The sequence below is a fragment of the Cetorhinus maximus genome, chromosome 22 (assembly GCF_964194155.1).
Source record: "Cetorhinus maximus chromosome 22, sCetMax3.hap1.1, whole genome shotgun sequence".
NCBI classification, from domain to species: domain Eukaryota; kingdom Metazoa; phylum Chordata; class Chondrichthyes; order Lamniformes; family Cetorhinidae; genus Cetorhinus; species Cetorhinus maximus.
This window is the reverse complement of record NC_135900.1, coordinates 71,911,064-71,930,398: the sequence shown is the minus strand read 5'-3', so window position 1 is coordinate 71,930,398 and position 19,335 is coordinate 71,911,064. Positions and strand designations below refer to the sequence as shown.

At 46.6% G+C, this 19,335-nt stretch overlaps 1 protein-coding gene across 5 annotated transcripts in view; it reads right to left on the bottom strand.

Annotated features, from left to right (window-relative positions):
- The window catches only part of tbxas1 (thromboxane A synthase 1 (platelet)), a 242,859-nt gene that overhangs the window by 120,313 nt on the left and 103,211 nt on the right, over positions 1-19,335 (bottom strand). Inside the window, exon 1 of one of the 5 annotated variants that reach the window (XM_078568531.1) lies at positions 17,058-17,075. The exons of the other annotated variants lie outside the window; for them this stretch is intronic. The gene's annotated coding sequence lies outside the window, so the exon portion shown is untranslated. Of the gene's footprint in view, positions 1-17,057; positions 17,076-19,335 lie in introns of those variants that run through there. 5 annotated transcript variants of the gene reach the window in all.

Here is a 19,335-nt window from a genome sequence, read left to right as displayed (position 1 = left end):
TATTATAATAATAAATGGCAATTTTTAAAAAAGAAAACATTCCTTTCAAGAAGCACAGGGGATCTTTAAAAACTACAACGGATGCCTCAGTATTCATGAGCCACATGTCTCCCCAGACTAAACCCATTCCTTGTTGTTTGCTATAAATGGGTAATGCTTTTTCAGCGACCATCAATCATCACGGTAATCTTCAAGCAGCCTTCTGTTTGAAGTTCAAAGAACCATTATGCCTTACCCATGTGCCAGCAGAGTTACTTATCTATGTAAACATTTATTGTACTATTCTAGTTCAACAGTCCAACATTGCAGACAGATATTTAAGGAAATGGAGCAGCCTAAACACAAAATTAATTAGTAGAATTATTAAGAGTTTTCACGCATGAATACTGTAATTCACAGTGAGGTAGTTTGAGCTGAAATTAGGATTCATTGCACCGTCTGCCACTTTAACTCGTTATTCTCCAAGTCCTTGAAACTGAGGAACTCTCTACCTCCCTTCCTCACGTAATCTGCGAGATTTTGGACCCTAAAAGTTGGCAATTCTTCTCTTTTACTTTTAACCTCACATTGTGTCCCACTCTCTTGCCCTTGACTCGTTACCCAGGTTTCTGCTTTTCTTTAAGAGTGCAGAAATGGTTTTGTAGAGACTGAAACCATCTGAAAGGAATATCTTAACCTATCATCTACTTAATTGCACTACTCTCCCGGCGAAAAGTCTTGTGTCATATTGACCCTTATTGGTTTGGTCAAGCTTGAAAGGAAAATGACAGTTTCATGCAAAGCCTAATGCTAACCAGATAAAAAGCAAAGCAGCAGGTGCTGGAAGTTTGACATCGCTGAAAATAACAGAAAATGCACAGTCAGAATCTGAAGAGGGGCAAGGAGAGGTTTGTGGATGGACAACCTTCATCATTACCCAGAGGTAGCTCACCTCACATCTGTCAACCCCACAGCTCAGACATGGTGAATGACATTCTATACCATTGGAATAATGAATTTTGGTGTTGAATGTATGAGTCTGATGCCAAAAACCCAAAAGCAAAAAAAAAGAACAAAGGTATTTGTTCAATCGTGCCAGTCCCCACACCAGAAGATGGGTGGAAACTCTATCGGACAATGGGGACCTGTTGATGTAGTAAGAAGTAGTAGCTGATAAGCTGATTAATGGGGGAGCTGGAATGGTTCCCAGACACAATGAGGGAGCAGTAGGAGGAAGGAAAACACAAAGCAATGTCTTGTGCTCACTGCTATGTTTGAGCAAGAGTCAGAACGATGAGAAAAAATATTCTTGTGAAACAATACAAAGGAAGAGAAGATTAAACTGTCTTTGGCCAAGACTTTGTTCACTTGTACTGTCTCCTTCTTTGACCTAGTGCCAATTTTTGTCTGATCATGCTCCTATGAAGATCCTTGAGATATGTTTTTTACTACATTAAAGGTGCTATATAGGTGGAATTTATTGTGCAAAACTTTCAAACATACAATAAGAGCTCTTCATCAGCTAGTTGAGGAAGGATGGAAACAGCAAGATCCTTGGTTTGTGCTGAGGTGCTCCAATCGGCAAAGGAGGTTAAAACCAGCTCAAACTCCCACTTCAAATCTTTATCCAGTAATGCATGCCAGGAAACGTGTAGATATTGGTAACAACGTCACTGGTCTAAGCCTTAATGTTCCCTCCTTTCTCATCATTATCAGCCTGCTGCATGCCTGAAGTGGCCATGTGTGGAACTGTACTTGGGGAAGCAGTCAGCACCTTCAGGGAAATAAAGTGGTAAAAGTGCACTATAAATAAGACAAGGATATAATTAGAGATATGTTGTGCCTTTCATCTCCAGAGCATGTGAGTCACTTTTTCCACACATCACCTCAATTTCACTTCACTAACATCTGTTTATCCAATCCTCCCATTCTCCAAACACCTTCCCTTTAAGTGGGCAGAGCAAGCCATTCCCTTGTTCAGTCCCTTAGGTGTCAGCCATGGCTTAGCGGTACCACTCTCACCTCTAAGGCAGAGGATTGTGCACTTTGGTCCCAAGGTCAGGAAAGTTGCTATATTATTTGAAGGCCCTTGACAGCTCAGCAAATTCTTCATTCACCAGTGCCCATTTCCATTTGATGCTTCTCCAAATAGCTGGCTGAAGTTTGAAATCCATCACATTAGCGGAAACATCGCCATTATGTTAAGGCATTGTTGGTGCTGATAGTTTCCGTGACCATTTTTTAAAAATTCTTTCATGGGATGCAGGCATTGCTGGCGAGATCAGCATTTATTGCCCATCCCTAATTGGCCTTGAGAAGGTGGTGCTGAGCCACCTTGAACCGCTGCTCACCACTGCTATATCCACTGCTCACGTAAACAATTAAATAATTCCTGTCTGATAATTATTTGCACCACATCAAAATTATTTCGACGCCCAGCCGAGCACGCTGCAAATGACCATCATAAACATACTACAGTAATACTGCACAAACTATACAGCTAAAATCAAATAGAGCTTAGAAGGTATTTTATATGAACAACAGCAGTTGGCTGACCTCCACTGCCACTGTTTTGATGGCACAATGGAAACATTGCCCTCTTGAGATTTCTTGTTGACAATTATAAATAAATCAGGAAAAAAGTACTCTGGTCACCGTACAACAGAGCTGTAAGCATTCCAGGGAGATGGGTGGAGCGTGAGGGACCCAGTGTTATTGTCCTGCCGAATGAATAGAGAGGAGGATTATGTGCTGCCCTTTCTCTGTTATGTAGATGCCTGTGTCATAGACCACGTTACTAGGAGTTAAACAAGCATGTTCTACTTTTATCTCATTCCTATGTGCGGGCCCTTAAGGTGTGTCTAGAGGACAGACAGCCAAACCTCACAGTGACATCTCACATGCATTCTCGTGGATCCATATTACAAGTTCATCGATCAAAGTCAGTTTGCAAGCAGCAGTAAGTGATCACAAACTGGCAGAGACTGGGGATTAATCCTGAAACCCCTTTGTGTGTTAGACTGACCATCACACTGCAATGGTGAACATCTTCATCTGTCATGTTCTGCCTCTTGTATTTCAGATTGGCTTGGTGTGTTTTGGTCTGTGAGTGAAATAATTCAGAGAACACCACTGTGACAGATTGAGAATTGGAATTTTTCAAAAAATCTTAAATCAGGATATAAAAAGCTGGTGTCAGTAAAAATGAGCATGACGCTGTCAGATTGTCTTTAAAATCCAACAGGTTCCCTTTAAAGAAGGAAACCTGCCGTCCTTTCCATGTCTGGGTGATATGTGTCCCCAATCACGCATAAATATGGACAGCTCTTACCAGTCTTCTGAATGGCTGAGCAGACCACTTAGGCTATCTGGAAGGGTAGTAAAGAAAGCGCACCATCATCTTGCTGATAGGGCGAAAGGGCTTAAAAACAGCCCCCACCAAAGAAATCTTTACCTATTCGTAGCATTGTGTGTTGAATTTGTGCTGCATCTCAGAGGTCAAATGGAGAAACACAAAAGCTTTGAAAGTTCATTAGTCACTTCTTTGGCTCACAGCCAGACCTTGAAAACCATGTTGATGCTGAAAGCATCTTCTGGGGAAGCTATTGCCCTGTTTATAATTGCAGTGGCTGCTGAAATCTTCTACTGCATGTTGTATCATTTCAGCTCGGTTTCATTGTGTGTCTCTGTGTGTGTGTCCACTAGATGGCGTGTGTGTGTTTCAGATGGGGTTGTTAGCACTTACTGTGTGCCTATGTCACCTCTGGGGGATAGATTCTGTTAGAGTACTCCAGTGTTGTAGCTGTGTAATTATAGCTTGCCTGTTGATTTTGAATAAGGAAAGAATAGCAAGGACTTGCATTTCAGGGCCTCAGACATCCCAAAGTGCTTTAGAGCCCATGTATTACTTTTGATGTGCAGTCAAGATTGTAATGCAGGAAATGCTGCAGTCAAATTTCACACAGCAAACTACTAAAGCAACAACAAATTAATCTGCTTTTTAGTGATGTGGCTAAGGGATAAATATTGACCAGGACACAAGAGAAAGCTCCCTTGCCCCTCTGTGAATGGTGTCACAGGATCTTTTACATTCATCTGAGAAGGCAGGTGGAGTTTTGGTTCAAAGTCTTACTTGAATGGTAGCACATCTAACAGTGTGGTGCTCCCTCAGTACTGCAGTGAAGTGTTAGCCTACAATATGTGCTCAAGCGTCTGGACTGTCTCTTGAATATATGGGGCTGGATTGTCGGCCTAATGGGGATCTCACCAATCGGTCGGAGAACCAGTGGGGAACCCCCATCAGTTTGATGGGGGAGGCCTGACGGTATTCAGGCACTTAACTGGCCACGGTCGGGCCTTCCCCAGGATTCAGGACCCCGGCGGGGTAAGTCCCACCTGCCAAGAGTTCGACTGCTTGACAGCTGCCGGCAAAGCACCCACCAGAGGCCCAGGATCACAAGAGGGGCTCCAGGTCAAAGGTAAATGAGGATGGGATGGGGATCACAGGGTGGGGGTCACGGGACAGGTGGGGAAGGGGTGGTGGAGGTAATGGCATGGGGCTGGCTTTCAGTGCTGCACCACCACCCTGCCTTTCCCGGTGCCAGGTCCTTCAATCAGGCCCAGAAGGCCTCTGGCAAACCTGATAGGGTTTGCTGGGTGGCCTTCGGGAAGCATGGAAAAGCCCCCCCATTTAATCCCTGAGCCACTACTGAATTGCTGTAAACTCATGAATAATGGGTGATAATTGGCTCATTAATGAGCCTAATTAACATCCTGCCAGCGGTAGCTGGGAATCGCGCATCAGTCCCTTCCACCCTCCAACTTAATCAGGAAGTTTTCTCGCCACTGGAGACTGACACGGCATCTCTCCCACCACTATGTACACCCAGCCACCATGGTTCCTGTCACAAAAACAAAAATAGCTGGAAAAACTCAGCAGGTCTGACAGCATCTGTGGAAAGAAAGACAGAGTTAATGTTTCGAGTCTGTATGACTCTTCATCAGAACTGAAGAGAAAGTTTCTCTTCAGTTTTGATGAAGTCATATAGACTCGAAATGTTAACTGTGCTCCTCTCCACAGACGCTGTCAGACCTGCTGAGTTTTTCCAGCTATTTTTGTTTTTGTTTCAGATTTCCAGCATCTGCATATTTTGCTTTTATCTTATGGTTCCTGGCAGAATGGGTTGCATTTAATCCAGCCCATGGCTTTTGCAAGAGTGGTACTCATGAGCCAAGCCCTAAACTTAATAATAAAATGATGACTGTTAGAGTCCTTTATATTGTTGTACGAGGCATCTGTCCTTAATGCCACCAACAGTGCACCATAATATAAAGACTACGGATTCCACAAATCAAATTTCATCCAGAGCCACAACTGTTTGAGAGGCCCCAAGTGCAGCAGTCACAGGCAACTTTAATGCAGAAATCCTTACAGCTCCAACCAACTCGAATAGGGCCCGTCAGAACACAGGAACATAGGGTGAGCAGCACTCCGCTTAGGCACCATGAGTGCCTTAAGTGGATGAAGGTTCTGTGATGATTAAAAGATGTGTCAGCTTTCCATCTGTTGGGGCAGGAGAGGAGATGATACCGAGCAATACATGGAAGTTACAGCATTGAAACAGGCCACTCCTCTATCCGAGATGCTCCAGTACAACTACAACATTGGCTTCTACCCGACAAAATGGAAAATTACCCAAGTATATCAATGCATGAAAAGCAGGACAAATCTGATTTGGCCAATTACTGTCCCTTCAGCCCAATCTCGATCATCAGTAAAATGATGCAAGATGTTACCTTGTGGAACTAAACAATAACCTGCTCACCAATGCTCGGATCCTGTCTTTATTACGGCCTGATCCAAATACGGAAAAAAGAGCTGAACTCAAGAGGTGAGGCGAGAGTGACTACCCTTTACATCAAGGCAACACTTGACCAAATGTCACATCAACCAGCCCAGTAAAACTGACATCAGTGGGAATCAGGGGGAAAATTCTCCGCTGGCTGAGCCAAACCGAGCACAAAGGAAGATGGATGTGGCTACTGGAGGCCAAGCAGTTCAGTCCCAGGACATCACTGCAGGGATTCGTCAGGGCAGTGTCTTAGGGCCAACTATCTATAGCTGCTTCATCAATCACCTCCCTTCCATCACAATGTCAGAAGTGGGGATTTTTGCTCATGATTGCACAGTCTTCAGTTTCATTTGCAACTCCTCAGGTAATGAAGCAGTCTTTAACTGCATGCAGCAAGACCTAGGGCTTGGGCCGATGAGTGACAAGTGGCAACACTGACATCACGCAAGTGCCAGGCAACACATATCTCCCCTTGATATTCAATGGCATTACCATTTCTGAATGTCCCACCATCAACATCCTGGGGTTACCACTGACCAGGAACTTAACTGGACTAGCTACATAAAATGCTGTAGGTACAAGAACAGATCAGAGGCTAGGAATTTTCTGGTGATTAATTCACCTCCTGACTCCCAAAGCCTATTCACCATCCACCAGTTATAGCTCGGGAACGTGACTGAATACCCTCTGCTTGCCCTGATGAGTGCAGATCCAGCAACACTCAAGAAGCTCAACACCATCCAGGATGAAGCAGTCCACTTGACTGATACCCCAACTACCACCTTAAATATTCGCTCCCTCAACCACTAACTTTGGAAGAGAATTCTACAGCCTCACAACTCTTTGTCCTCTGTTTTAAATCACTCACATTTAATCTTTTATCTACAGCGCCTTGCTCTTGACCCCTCAAGATAACTTGTAGTAAGTGCAGGCAATCAGTGTTGTGTTGGTATTCCTGCACAAGTAAACACCGTGATGATTTAAACACTCCGGGTATCAAATGTCCTTAGCTATCCCAGTGATCACATTTCTTATTGCATAAAAACTGTACAGTAAAGTTGCTTCTGCCAGTTTTTTCCCCCATCTCCCTACAGGCACCAAATCTCAAGATGCTTGCCATAGAACCGGCTCCCACAGACAAGATAGAATAACTTCATTATCATCATCAAGAATAGCGAATCCATCACCTACCAGAATGGGATAGACCATGATTGGTGTGTGTAATGTCAGAAACAATTAATTGTTTTTTTTCATTTTCTAGATCCTTATTTCCCAAGATAATTTATCTCATGGGCAGATTAAGACTTGCTTAATTGAGGACAGTAACTTCAAGTCACAAGTCCAAGGGCAGATTTGTCCCAGATTTGCACTGTGTGGTAGCAAGCTGGAAATAGGGCGTTTTACCCGCTGGCCACAATGGTGGGTTTTCGCACCGTACCATCCCAATCCTACCTCGTTAATCATGCATTCCCGGGAAACACGCCGTTTCAATGATGGGCGGCCTCCGATTCACCCCCACCTCGCCGCTTCCTCACGCCGGACACCATATTTAAAGTGCAACTGCGCGCACACCCCTCAGTCCTTCCAGCCCAGGACTGCTGCACAGAAGACATGGCCCCGAAAGGCAAGAAGGCTGCGGCTCCCCGATTCGGTGACGCATCCCTGGGACGCCTTCTGAACAACGTTGGAGGCCACTGCAACGTCCTCTACCCCCGTTCTGGCCACAGGAGGCTCATCAATGTCACCACTCCGGTTTGGCAGGCAGTGGCAGTCAGTGTCAATGCTGCACAGAAGAGGTTTGTCATCCAGTGCAGAATGTGGATAAATGATCTCATCCATGCTGCCAGGGTAAGGCAACCAGCTCATCACTCTAAACTCACACATGCACAACAAGTCCATCACACATTCATTGGGGCATCTCATTCACTGTCAGCTCATGGGACCTAACTCACTCTCTCACACACAACCTCACCTCTCAGTCTGGAATCATCTCCTCTGGAGACTGCCTCCTCAGCCCTCACCCTCCTGAGGCCACATGCACAAACCAACATGTGTTCCCACACACATCCTGGGATACCCCCATTCCCCAGTACAGCCCTCGCCCTGCAGCCTCTTCCCTTGCCTGAGGCCACTTCTTCCCCTTCCCCAAGCAAGCCCTAGCCCTGCAGCCGTTGAAAAGCCACCCCCGCCTTATAGCTGGTCTCATAAGTAGAGACCTGCCCATGAGCCCCCCTTAAAAGTGAGGTGGGGCTGTCTGTGAAGCCTGGCACTGATGACTGCGAATGCTGCTCAAAGCAAGCTAGGCAAATAAGGCTCAAAGTCCTGAGCAAGGTGCAGCTCGCCAGGTGCACGTCGCTTATTATCAGTTGTGAAACACGTCGGCGTGCAATCACTCCAACGTGTCCGGATGATCCAGCGTGAGGGGATGATTCCGGCGAGCTGGACTTATAATGATATGCAGATGTATAACAACGGAGTTCCCGATATGCAGTGGTAGGAAACACAGCCCGCCATTGACGAGTGAGGCGGGTGATTGCAAACTATTTTTTGCGAGGTTGTGAAACCGATTTTTGGCCTTCCCGCCATATTATCCGCTCACACCCGCCATGACGCTCGACGCCAGTGGGCACAGAAAATTTGGCCCTAAGGTACCTCTGGGCTGAATTCATGACTTCCTCCAACATACTCCCTTTCCCTCCACCTGGAATGTCATGCTGGACTGAATTATTATTCCACTGGATTAAGTCCCTGAGTTCCAAGCTGGGTTGTAAAATAAAAAAGTGAAGAACAAAATAAACTGGATAGAGGCCTGATTTTTGTCATACAAAACACCTCGTGTATCAGTCAAACTCATAATTAATGAATGTGGCAGAAAGAATGAATGAAAAGAGTGGACATTAATAGTATACTGCTTTCGTGTAGTCACCAAACAACTTAAGAAAAGGTAAAGCCTAGTTTATGTTCAAATTAGTCTCCTTTTCATTGAAGAAAATATCAAATTTCCTGTTTTCTTTCTTATCAGATGAACTGATCTCCAAGCAATCCACTTCTGCTCTTCACAAAAAGTAGCTTCTACGAGGAGTAGCATGTCTCATCAGTAGAACACCGCTGATTTTAAACACTTTACCACTGGTAGTCATGCTTTCAGCTGCCAAGTCCCTAAGCTCTGGAATTCCCTCCTAAACCTTTCTGCCTCTCTTTCCTCCTTTCTAAAGGTGCTCTTTAAAACTGAATCTTTGCCCAAGCTTTTTGTATCTGACCTAATACCTCCTTATGTGTTTGTGTCAAATTTTGTTTGACAGCTGTCCTGTGAAGCATCTTGACACAGTTACTATGTTAAAGGCGCAATATAAATGCAAATTGTTGTTGCTTCTGTGTTCACTATAGAGGATACAAAAAACATTCCAGTAATAGCTGCAAATCAGGAGGTGAACGGGAGAAAGGGACTTGGTGAAATTGAAATCACTAGGGAAACGGTACTGAACAAATTGATGGAGCTGCTGGCTGGCAAGTCTCCAGGTCCCAATGGACTACATCCTAGGGTGTTAAAAGAGGTGGCTCATGAGGTAGTCGATGCACTGGTGTTAATTTTCCAAAATTCGCTGGATTCTGGAAAGGTTTCATCAGATTGGAAAGTAACTTTTTAACAAAACTCATCCATGGGCGGGATATGTGGGCTCAGTGGGGTTGTCAATGTTTTATGTGAAGTATTTAATGCAGAAAGTGTTTTAAACTTGCCTGTGTGATTGTTAGCCGTTCAGATCGATTTCCAACAACTTTCTCTGTACTTTGAAGCTTCAGCTCAGCAGTCTGCAGACAGTAATCTTTATCGGGCCTGCAGCTTTCCAGAGGCCTCCATTTAGCCTGGGGGTATGGGTTCAGGCATCTCCACTGGAGGCAGCTCCTCTGCGGAGGAAGGGAGGGATAGAATAAGGAGGAGGCCAGGAGTGGACAATCAGCCACCAGGGGAGCCACCTTTGGGAGGCCAGGCGCAGGTCCAAGAGTTTGTCCAAGGTGGAAGGGTCCACAGAATACGCCACTATCCTGCTGCCCGGGTATATAGGCGGCGAAGCAGCTACCTCAATATGACTGAGGTGCAGTGCCGAAGGAGGCTCCGACTGTCAAGGGAGACAGTCAACTATATCTGTCAGATGATTGGCCCTGAGATCTTCCCTAACTGTGTGGGTGGACACCCCATGCCAGCGGCTCTGAAGGACACAGTTGCCCTCCACTTCTATGCATCTGGCTCTTTCCAGGCCTCGGTGGGTGATCTTTGCGGTGTCTCCCAATCAGCTGTCCACACTTGTGTCAAGCAGGTTACAGACGCTCTGTTCAGATGGGCATTGACCTTCATCCACTTCCACTGTGACCAGGCAAGTCAGACACAGCGAGTCAGAGGCTTCGCGGCCATTGCTGGCTTCCCCCATGTCCAGGGTGCTATAGACTGTACACATGTGGCCATCAAGGCGCCAGCAAGTAAGCCCGGTGCCTTCATCAATAGGAAGGGCTTCCACTCCATGAACGTGCAGATAGTGTGTGATCACAGGATGCTGATTCTACAAGTCTGTGCAAGGTACCCAGGCAGCTCCCACGATGCCTACATCCTCAGACGCTCCCAGGTGCCAGGGCTCTTCAGTGCTCCAGCCCGGCTGGATGGATGGCTGCTGGGTGACAAGGGCTATCACCTCAGAAGGTGGCTCATGACGCCTCTCCGTCATCCAAGAACAGAAGCTGAGCATCGGTACAATAGGAGCCACGCCTCCACAAGGGCTGTGGTGGAGAGAGCCATCGGCCTTCTCAAGATGCGCTTCCGTTGCCTGGACCGCTCAGGGGGCGCACTCCAGTACCCCCCAGATCGCGTCTGTGATAGTGGTAGCATGCTGCACTCTCCACAATCTTGCGCTGGAAAGGGGGGACGCAGTTGACGATGAAGACCTTGACGCAGTGGATGTGGCTGCACATGATGAATCCAGCAGTGGCTCAGAGGATGAGGAAGCACAGGGCGATGATGAGGGGTAGCACGCTGACCCGCTACTACACCAAGGAGGCAGGGACACCCGGGACAATTTAATCCAACGAACCTTCAGCTAGCTCCACACACATGGATCAGCAGGAACAGCATTGCCTGGCGCTTCCACACGTGGCACTTAGGTGCCACATCTTCCACCTTATCAGCTGCAACTAAGAGCTTAGTACAGAAACATCAATGTCCACTCAAACACTCATGATATGTCTGCAAAACAGTCAAATGCAGCACAAAGGAAACACCCTCAGCCATGGTCACAAATGTGGACTTCATTGCCACCAAAAACATGAAAAAACGTAGCTCTGACGTCGACAAACAAAAATTCCCTAATCTAAGGCCAACACAAAATCACCAGTGACAAACTCGTGGAATGCCTAACGTGCCTTTTGCTTACGTTTGCGGGTGCTACGTCTAGGTGCCGCCCCATTGCTCAGACTGTCTTGTGAGCCAGTCTGCTGACTGCTGTCCTGTTGGCCTCGATGACCTTGGTAGAAGTCCTCTGGCCCGTGGAGCCTGTGCTGGCCCCACCTGGGAGGGAGTGACCAGTTACAGAACTGGCACCTCCCCAGTTGATGCAGCCTCAACGGATGCAACGGTCACTGGCAGAGGGGCGGAGGAGCTGCTGCCCTCATCCGGAGCGCCCTGAGAGGAGCTCGCAGCGACGACAGGCAGCTGCTGCGCTGACGTGAGGTCACATTGGACCTCCCTGCTCACCGCAGATGGATGGGCACCGAGCTGGGACATTTGGTGCCCACAACATCTCCCACATTGGGAATGACCACATTAGCGCTGTGAGGGCTTGCAGGTCAGAGCGAAACCCAATCAGATGATGACCAATTTGTTGGAAGCCCCTCTCCATGAGAGTTGCCAATCTTTCAATGGAGGAAGTCTGACGCTCTGTCCTGAGGTTCATGCCATCACCTACACTCTGCCTGGATTCCTCCACCACAGAGACCAAGTGAAGCAAACCCTCATGCAACCCTGCCAGATGCTCCAACACACCTGGCCGTTTGTCCTGCAGCTACTGCATGGCGGTCATCTCCAGAGGCACATCATCACTGCCCAACTCAGCATGTGCCTGGTCCCCTGCAGTCCTCCAGCTGCTGGCGCCATTGGCACTCTCTGTCCGTGCCATCTCCTCCAGCGATTGTGAAGTGCCCTCTCCACTGTCCCCGGGACACTAGCTAATGTTATAATCCCCACCGATGTGGTAGTCGCTGGCTGAAATGTTGTGACGCAAGTGCCAAGTGACGCCCCTCAGGTGTGGAGGGGGGGCTTTGGACTTCGCCCTGGTGGCCATGCGGTGGTGATGCTGAAATTAACAACAAGGGCAGTGGATCAGTTAGCGTTCTTTCAGTAACACCTTTCATCCCTTTCCCCCACAAGCTCATAATGCACTCACCTTCAAGAACCTAAAGAGACCAACATTGGTGGGGTGGTAAATAGTCAAGAGGAGGCCCAAACATTACACGCGCATACAGACAGGCTGGTCAGATGGCCTAAGGAATGCCACATGGAATGTTATGTGGATAAGTGTGAGGTTAAGCACTTGGGCAAGACAAACAAGGTACGGGAATACACGAGAAATGGTAGGACCATGGAAAGTTAGGACGATTACAGGGACCTTGCTGGGCAGACCCGATAAGGTAGCAGAACAGGAACATAAGGCGTTTAACAAGGTAAAAGCCAGACTTGCCTTTATTAGCCGAGGTATAGAATGTAGGAAAAGGGAGGTCATGTTGCAAGTGCAGAAAACACTGTCAAAGCCACATCTACACTTCTGCGTTCAGTTGTGACAATGGGAGGGATGGCATTGGAGTGGGGAGAGTGCAGAGGTACCTGACCTGGATGCATGCTGGCCTGGAGAGTTGGAGTGATGAGGAAACATTGCAAACACTTGCGACATTTGCCGTGGAGCACAGGAGATTGACAGGTCACATTATTGATCTTCATACCGTTATGAGGGGCATAGAACAGGTGGACAGAAGGCAACACTTCCCCTTGGCGCAGGGATGACTAACGTGGTGGCATTTCTTTAAGTTGAGTGCCATGAGGTTGACAGGTGAGGTGCTGAGGACCTTTTGGACAGAGTAATGTGGGACACACTGGCTGAAAGGATGGTGGAGGTACAAACCCTCCTAAGATGCAAAACGTCTTTGGATGTGCAGCAGCGATGCCATGACATGTTAGGCCACAGGGACAGTGGTCAGAAATGGGATAAAGTGACTTTGGAAGGTGCTAGAGACGCGCATCCTCAAGGGGCCGAGGGACCTTTGTGTATGACCCACACGTCTGACTGTATCAGTCTGTGAATGAGCAGTGTTGCAGCATTAACGAGTGCAGCAATCATCAGTGCTTTGGATGGTGGGGAGAGAGAGTGGATGGGACTGTGGACCTCAAATACCTGGCCGCTGCACCCCAGCCTCACCGACATCTGCCGACCTGGCCACTTGCCTCCTCCCCAACTCCATGGCCTACTCCTCGAAGTGGGTCCGTGTGTGCAGCATGGCCTGGCCACCACCAGTGTGCAAATGCTCCTAGTTATTGTGTTCGGTTTTTGCCTGCAGAACAGAGAAGAGGATTTATTGGGGCTGATTGCTCATGTACTCTGCACGCGCACGCTGCACCCCAACCACAGTGGCCCATCTGAGGCCTCCAGCGGCTCCTGTCCACACTACTGGGGATCAGTCCCCAAAAGATAGTACGGCTGGTCCCAACCCCCTCCCCCAACGGCCACCTTGGACACATTCGGCGTCCATCACTTTGAATAACACATGGGTCTTAGCGCCCATGGCAAGGAGGCGCAACTAGGTGCGACGCCGATGCCAGCAGATGGCTCTTGGCCATGACACCTTGAGGCTCCCCGTCCACCATCTCATCACCATCAATAAGACATGTGTTGGAGTTCTGAGTATGTGTCGAGCTGCCTCCCCTGCAGGTTGCCCCCAGACTACTCAAATGCGACAAACACCAACATGTGCTGTGGGGAGAACCCTTCTTCTCCTCAACCACTAAGGCTGATGTAAGCATGGTCACTATCTGTTTGCCCACCCAGCGTGTGCCAAATGCCCAATGTAGTAACGACAGTAAGATGTGGGAGGGCCTCAAAGGCTAAGGCTACCTGCTGGGTCAAATGGCCAAGGCTGACATGGTCCTCACCCTTCCAGAGTGCAGCAAATCATTGAAGTGCTTGCAGCACTGGGTCCCTGTGCGATAGACAGCATCTTGGGAGCTGACAACCTCCGCCACCCCCTGCCAGGCCTGCTTGGTTACGTGGGGGGGCCTCCTCCTCCCATCCTCGGGAAACAAGACCTCCCGACATTCTGCAACCTCTTCGAGGAGGGCAGCAAGGCAGGCATCAGAGAAGCGAGGGGCACATTGGCCCCCCCGCTGGCCTACCCTGCAGCCTGCCCCCCTTGTCTTCCCTGCCCTCCTCTGGAGCCCACTGTGCAGACCCCCTGCACCGGTCGCTGGCCATGGTGAACAGCCTAAAGGAGGCTGTCTGGCCTTTCTTTATACAAACTGCCGGTTCCCCATTGGAACTGACGGTCTGTACACGCCTGCCACAAATTTGAAAATTCCGCTGTCCACGGGAGACTGCAACGCGCTGGGCAGGCCTTAATTGGCCCGTTTCGCCAGCGGAGATCGGCTCCGCGCCCACCGCCGATTGTGTCAGGACCGCCCATCCGACAAACATAAAATGCTGCCCTTAAGAGTGTATTAGAGATAGTTTCTTAGAACAATACATTCTGGAACCAACCAGGGAATAGGTGAATTTAGACCTGGTAATATGTAATGAGACAAGATTACTTAATGACCTCATAGTAAAGGATCCTCTAGGGAGTAGTAATCATAACGTGCTGGAATTTCACATTCAGTTTGAGAAACTTGGGTCTCTAACTAATGTCTTAAATTTAAATAAAAACAATTACTGTGATATGAAAACAGAGTTGGTGATAAGAATAGTTGCAGGAATAGGCCACTTGCCCCTTGAGCCTGCTCCACATTCAATAAGATCATAGCTGTTCTAATTGCGGCCTTAACTCCACTTTCTTGCCCACCTCTCATAAGCCTCCACTCTTGTAGGTGTGGTCTCACCAATACCCTGTACAGTTGTAGAAAGTGAACTGGGAAAATAGGTTAAAAGTTATAAAAATCTGGGAACTCCCTCCCTAACAGTACTGTGGGTGTACCTACAGCACAAGGACTGCAGAAGTTAAAGAAGGCAGCTCATCACCACCTTCTCAAGGGCAATTAGGGATGGGCAATAAATGCTGGACTAGCCAGCGGCACCTACATTCCATGAATTCATTTTTTAAAAGTCGATAAGCTGTGGCTGACATTTAAGGAGATACTTCAGAATAATCAACAACATTATATTCCATTAAGAAAGACTCTACAAGATGAGTCATCCGAGGAAAACAAAAGAAGTTAAGGATGGCATCAAAATGGCTCTGAAGATTAGTGGTAAGGTGAAAGATTGGGAACGTTTTACATAGCAGCAATGGATGACTAAAAATATAAGGAGGGGTGAATTAGAATATGAGAGTAAACTAGCAAGAAACATAAAAATATAGTAAAGCTTCCACAAATTTATTAAAAAGAGAGTAGCTAAAGTTCATCCCTTAAAAGATGATACGGGGGAATTAATAATGGAACACAAAGGAATGGCAGAGACTTTGAACAGTATTTTGCATCTGTCTTCACAGTACAAGACACTAAAAATATTCCAATAATAATAGGAGAAAATCAAGAGGCAAATGGAAAGGAGAAACTTAAAACAATCACAATCACTAGACAAAAAGTACTGGGATAACTACTGGGACTAAAGGCTGACAAATCCCCAGGACGCAATGACCTATATCCAAGGGTCCTAAAAGAAGTTGCTGCAGAAATAGTGGATGCCTTGGCTGCAATCTTCAAAAATTCCCCCAATTCTGGAAGGGTTCAAGTGGACTGGAAAACCGCAAATGTAACGCCCCTGTTCAAGAAAGGAGGGAGACAGGAAGCAGGAAAATGTACGACAGTTAACCTAACAACTGTCATTGGGAAAATGCTGGGATCCATTATTATCCATCTATTCCCAGAAGGGAACAAGCAGCAAAGGAGCGGCTGGGATCATCCATCTGGTTTACTAATGTCCTTTAGGGAAGGAAATCTGCTGTCCTTACATGTGACTCCAGGCCCACGGCAATGTGGTTGACTCTTTAAAAAAAAAAGGCCTCTGAACGAGGGCAATTAGGGATGGGCAATAAATGCTGGCCTAGCCAGCGATGCCCACATTCCATGAACGAATTTAAAATAAGAATATTTGCATTGGAGGTTGTTCTGGGGTTTACTGATTCCTGGAACGGAGGGTTGCTTTATGAGGAAAGGCATGCAAAGGAATGTAGATGGGTTAAGTGAGTGAGGCCACTTTGTTCAGAAGAATAGAAAAGCAGGATATTATTTATCCGGAGAGAGACTGCAGAATGCTGCAGTACAGAGGGATCTGAGTGTCCTACATGAATCACAAAAGTTAGCATGCAACAACAGCAAGTATTTAGGAAAGCAAATGGAATGTTTACCTTTATTGCAAGAGGAATGGAATATAAAAGTAGAGAGGCCTTGCTACAACTATACATGACATTGGTGAGACCAGGCCTAGAGTACTAGAGTTTTGGTCACTTTATTTAAGGAAGGACATACTTACATTGGAAGCAGTTCAGTGAAGGTTCACTGATTCCTGAGTTGAGGGTTTGTCTTATGATGAAAGGTTCAGAAGATTGGACCTATGCTCATTGGAGTTTTTAAGAATGAGAGGTGATCTTATTGAAACATACAAGTCTATGAGGGAGCTTGATGGGGTTGATACTGAGAGGATGTTTCCCCTTGTGAGGGCTTCCAGAACTAGGAGGCCCAGTTTCAAAATAAGAGGTCTCTCATTTAGGACAGAGGTGAAGGGCAATTTCTTCATTGAGAGAGTCATGAACCTTTGGAATTCTCTACCCCAGAGAGCAGTGAAGGTTGGGTCATTAAATATATTCAAGGCAGAATTAGACAGATTTTTGATCTGCAAGGGAATCAAGAATTGCAGGGGTCAGGCAGGAAATTGAAGTTGAGACCACAATCAGATCAACCGTGATGTTATTGAATTGTGGAGCAGCCTTGAGGGCTCGAATGGCCTACTCTTGCTCCTATTTCTATGTTCTTATAATTACCCGACTGGATGAAGCTTGATTAGAAATTAATCCGGAGACTCCAGGACAATCACGGCATGCTGGTCACCCTACAACCATTTAAGAGGCCAATAGGCACCAGAAAGTTAACTGAGCCAGTCTCAAGGCACAATGAAGCGTTTTGAAATGACACTATTTGAAGTGAAACAATTAACACCTGACACACACCCAGGAACTATTAGTCAGTAGGAGAAGTGCTTAATGTAGTATAAGGATCTAGCACTAGGGTTAATATGGGACTGAGTACAGTACCACCCACAGTAAGAGAACACGTGACCTGCACCGAGGGCTCAGTCTAGTGTTGGACAGAGTTGTGTGCACATTGAGACAGCTCTTAGCTTGAACCCTTTTACTACATATATGTACACGGTTCTCGTAGTTAATAAATACACGCAGTGAACCTACTTAAGACTACGAAGACTTCATTAAGACCTACTGAACGGTATCCAACACCCTATAACACTTAACAGCTCTTATCTGATCGTCTCAAACAATTCTGGCCTGCTTTCTCACAGACAACTTTGTCCCAATTTCAGTGGGTGGTCTTGTGAGGAAAGACCATTCCATTTTGACCATGTTAGTTCAATGTCACTAGCACTTCATTATTTATAATAAAAGTAAGTAAAATACATTTTTAACTTACACCAGGACTGAGCTCAGCTTTTGTTATATCTAACCTTAAGTCAAATCTCACGTGCTACAAGAACACTCTAGTGATGTCAATTTCAGGACTATCTTTGAGCAATTCCGTAGTAGATAGGCAATGGTAGAAATGGTACTATTCTAAGGTTGCTGAGAGATGCTCTGGGAATCTTCAATCAATCTCCTCAAGGGCAGCAATTGACTTTGGATGCTGCAGTTGACCACAGCATCCTTAGCACAGCAAAAGGGGAAGAAATCAGAACAAGTTTACACTCCTGATTGATTTTCAATGAACTCTGCTGTTGGCCTCACTGAAGTAGTAGTTCTTCAGATCTGGATGAGTGCTGTTGGTTTATTGGCTTTAGAGGGTGTGTCACAGCCAAGTCCAATCCTGTTCTCACCCAACATTCACAAGTGCCACTTCTATGCCAGGATTAATAGTTAGAAAATTTGGAGAAAGAATCTTGCCCAATTTTACCATCTCCACTGCTGTGCTCGCTGAGGTTGACACTAACACTAATTGCCAAGGCTTTGTCACGATTACCACTCCTCAGAATACAGCTGAATCTCAGTGAGTGACAGCAGCCAGATGAAAAGCTCCAACAGTCTAAAAGAGATTGATCAACATTCAGAAGAAAAACAGGGCCAAGGACCCCCACTATAGGACCTCTAGAAATGTTTAATGTGTCATAGTTACTGTCCAACCAAGGGTTATTCTATGATGCTGTCAGCCTGTGAAAAACATCAGCAAATACCCATGAAAAGGCAATTCAGCATCAAGGGTTGTTTTCGAGTTATTCAGCCCCACAATTTCACAGCAGGAATGAGATCATCCAGCCAAGTGTGTTGCGCTGGCTCTTGGTTACAGCAACTCAAAGTTAATCCCCACTGCTCCATTCTCTATCATTGTGTCGCATCATCTTATCCTTCAAATGTTTGGTATTCTCTTAAAAGATGCAATGGTCTCTGCCTTAAAACACATTCTGTGGAAAGTCATCTTGTGTTCTTATAACTCTCTGTAGAAAGAAATTTCCCTTAAGCTCCCTACTCACTCTCAATTGGTGCTTTTGTTCCTATCAGATCTTGTTATACTGAGAATCATGACTTCAAAATCTCCAGATTCATCTCAGACATATGTTTAGTTTTCACAAATCAGGCAAGTCTGGTCAACTAATTTAGAAGTATTCAACTAAGCAGTGATCAGCATCTTCGCACTGACAGTAATTGGAGCTGAATTTTCATGCTTTACTCTCAACACCACTCAATGTTTCTTACATACAGAACTTTCTTTTTGGGTGTCAACCTTGGCTCAGTTGTTCGAATTCTTGTCTTTGAGCCAATCTCTCCTCCTCCAATCCCAATGCCCTCACCCTCTCCAATGGTGGCCTCTCTCTCTCCCTCTAGCCCTGACACCCTCTCACTCCAGTCTTGGTGCCCCCCTCTCTGCCCCTGAGGCCTGATTCTCTTTCTCTCACCCGTACTGATACCCTTTCTCTGCCCTGAGCCCCAATAGCCCCTCTCTCTCCACGTCAGCCCCAGTGTCCTCTCTCTCTCTTCAACTTACCACTATCTCCAACATTCCCCCCTCCTGATTACCTGGCACCACACCCAAGGGTCC